We start from the raw sequence: 3776 nt of genomic DNA, 5'->3' as shown, positions 1-3776 counted from the left end.
TACATACCCATGGCAATGAGACTGATATCAGTACCAAAAAAATGACAGAAGACTTTGTAATCATTTCTTCAAAGATCAGAAGGAAGACGACTGTCAAGCTAGAATTTTACACCCAGCTAAATCATCATTCCAAAGTAAGGACAAGATAAAGAGTAGCAACAGCAACTGATCAAAGCCTTCATGGGACCAGCATAGAAAAGACTGGAAATTCCAGCTGTCATCATGCTCCAAATATGTAAGCCACTCAGGATTCTCCTAGCAAAAAAGGGTCAGACCTAAAGAACTGGAGATCCTGTTGACCTTGTTAGGTGGGGAATCCGATACAAATTTCACTGAGGATTCTATCCAGACACTCAAGAGCAGGTGGGCCTTGAATAGCAGTCATCATCTTAGTTTTAGTGTTATTTACCCATCTGAAATGGCTTCATTAGTTTGAGAACTGCAAAGATACATACACTGGGTGAGCAGAGGGCCCAGATTAAATGTAAGCTGTGCTCACCCTAAGACGCATACATCTATGAATACCTTGGTCAAGTATTTTCATATGCAAGGAACAGAAAACCCACTCCAGGATTCTGATTGTTCCTGCCAAGTGCTTACTCATCAACTAACAATGGTTGCCCCACCCAGATTCAATTCTGTGTGAACTTCTAGTTAAAGCATCTACTACTGCCTAAGCAGAGTCTATGTTTCTCTTAGTTTAAATTCTCTCTAAAGAGAAAATCTTATTGATGACTAGCCAGTGAAATGTTTGTCACCCCCTCTGAAGAGAGATCCCCTCTCTCAAGAGTCCACCTCTGATCCAATCAGCTCTTTCCCTGTGGAGCAAGAACTGTTGGCTTGCCTACTCAACATCCATTCCACCATCACTATCACTTTTTTCTTATTAATATTGTAAATCAATCCCTCCCTCCTATGGTGCTATCCTCAGCTCAAGGGGTATATTCTGATTTGCCTAAGTCATGGTGTCCCATTCTCCTTACCAGTGATTGGTTTAGGGGATGGAGCACATGACCTTGTTTCTTTTTTTTGAGTCTTTATTTTTTTAAAGCAGTTTAAGCTTACAGCAAAATTGAAAGGAAAGTACAGAGATTTCCCACATACATGCAGGTACATAGAGTCCCCCATTTTCAACAGCCCCCACAGAGTGGTACCTTTGTTACAACTGATGAACCTACATTGACACATCATTATCACCCAAAGTTTACAGGATTTGCTCTTGTCACTGTACATTCTATGGGTTTGGTCAAATGTGTGATGACACATATCCACCATTGCAGTATCCTACAGAGTGGCTTCATTGCCATAAAAATCTTCTATGCTCTGCCTTTCCCCCAACCTCTGGCAACCACTGATCTTTTTACTGTCTCCATAGTTTTGCCTTTTCCAAAATGTCATATAGGTGGGATCATACCCTATGTAGCCTTTTCAGACTAGCTACTTCCAGTTCATAATATGCATTTACAATTTATTTATGCCTTTTCATGGCTTGATAACTTATTTCTCTTTAGTACTGAATAGCATTCCATTGTCTGGATGTACTACAATTATTTATCCATTCACCTACTGAAGGACATCTTGGTTGCTTCCAAGTTTTGGCAGCTAAGAACAAATCTGGTATAAACATCTGTGTGTGGGATTTTGTATGGATGTAAGTTTTCAATTCCTTTGTGTAAATACCAAGGAAAATGATGGCTACATCATATGGCAAGATTATGGTGAGTTTTGTAAGAGCACATGACCCAGTTTTGACTAGTGGTTCAAAAGGAAAGAGTCCAGCATTTTTTCATTGAAGGGAAAACTTCTTCACTCTCAATGAAGAGACAACAAAAGAGGCAGCTCCATCCTTGAAAACATACACAGACACACATACACACACACACAGGTGCACACCTTCTTCCTCCATCTAAGCATTCTCATGACTACGTGTGATACATTGGAAGTACTGCAGCCCAAAGACGAACCAACATGGATGAAGGCAGAACAAAAGAAGCCTGGGGAAATGGAGCCAGAGCTCTACTTTATGTTCCTCACCTGACAACACCCCGCCTCTGAACTTTTTATAATGTGTGGTAAGTTTTCTTTTTTCTTTTTTTTTTTTTTTTTGAGGCAGAGTCTTGCTCTGACACCCAGGCTGGAGTGCAGTGGCATGATCTTGACTCACTGCAACCTCCACCTTCTGAGTTCAAGCCATTCTCCTGCCTCAGCTTTCCAAGCAACTGGGAATACAGGCACATGCCACCATGCCCAGCTAATTTTTGTATTTTTAGTAGAGACAGGGTTTCACCTTGTTGGCCAGGCTGGTCTTGAACTCCTGACCTCAGGTGATCCACTCGCCTCGGCCTCCCAAAGTGCTGGGATTACAGGCATGAGCCACCGCGCCCAGCCTTATGTGTGGTAAGTTTCTTTATTGTTTAAGTCAATTTCAGTTGGGATTTACTATTACTTAAAGCCAATGCATCTGAATCAAAACATGCACACCCATGCCAGTCCTCCATCAAAGATCACGTGTAGGTCCAACTCCCACAGAAATATCTACTGTGTCATGGGGGTTTTGTGGACTTGGAAAACACAAGGAATGAACAATGTCCTGGGAAGTCCCATCTTATGAGAAAAAAAGTGAAAAAGAACAAGTTTGAGTAGGGATGAGAGATAATTCTATTGTCCTGTAAACTAGTGTGCATAGACTCATGTCTAAGTTCCAGGGCATACACATTGCAAAAAGTAGTTTAAAATAAATAAATAAATGGCTGTTCGCTAAAATCTCTGTGGCGTAGTGAAAGGTGCTAGTAACTTTGGTGCCATGACCTGGTCATGTCGGGAGACCAAAGGAAGCTTCCTGAGGAGGAAGGGAGTCTTTGAATATCGGGTACTAAATGTACACAAAAGTGGTCCTTTTTGGAGCCAGGGACAACAAATTGTTTGATCTTGAATCTTAAATGCCAACTCAGGCCAATTCCAACTGACGATACTGAGAAGGACTCAGGAATGGAAGACTGTCATGATCAACTGGCAATGCCTGTTATGGAACTGACTGGGAACCAGCAGTACACAGGCCACATGTTTGCCCTCTTGAATTCCTTTCTGAGATGGACCTCGGCCAAATACTCCCTGCATCAGTGAAGATGCATTCACTCTAACACCCCACGTTACATTTTATTTTCTCTACTCTTAAGCAAGGATACACATACAAAAGTGCACTTTTTAGTCCACTTTAGATTGGTTTAAATTAACCAATCTAATCATTGTTGAACAATCCCCCAAACCCAGGAGCTGTTCTTGTCACATTTATTGTCCCTTGTGCTTCAGGGTACTTGACAATCCTCAACTACTGCTGTTTCTTGAAGAGCAACAGCACTCCACCTAGTAAATTTTACTTCAGAATGTTAGTACTATTGTTATTTTCAGCATTATTTTTGTCTGTCTGCCTCATCCTAAAGATTGTAACCATGAGTAGCTTTGACATGCTTCAAAACTTCTTTTGTTCTTCCAGGGAGCTTTTGGAGAGGGTCTCACTTCATGATGTCCCTATGAAACAAGGTCATGGAGAATCCTTTGAATTTACTTCCATGAATATTTCTTCGAGTACCTATTTTGTGCCAGGTGCCACAACAGGTATAAAGATGAATAAGGAAGAAAAGAGAAGGATCTTTGTCGAGATTCTGGTCTGCTATGCAATGTGCTAATATGCCATTCTGGTGACTTGGAAGCGTTCATCTCATTCCATTCCCATAACTACCTCCCAAAGCATCTTTACCACAGTTACAGCTGAGGAA

Source organism: Colobus angolensis, unplaced genomic scaffold (assembly GCF_000951035.1).
Source record: "Colobus angolensis palliatus isolate OR3802 unplaced genomic scaffold, Cang.pa_1.0 Scaffold46, whole genome shotgun sequence".
Lineage (NCBI taxonomy): Eukaryota > Metazoa > Chordata > Mammalia > Primates > Cercopithecidae > Colobus > Colobus angolensis.
Note: the sequence above shows the minus strand (reverse complement) of the source record.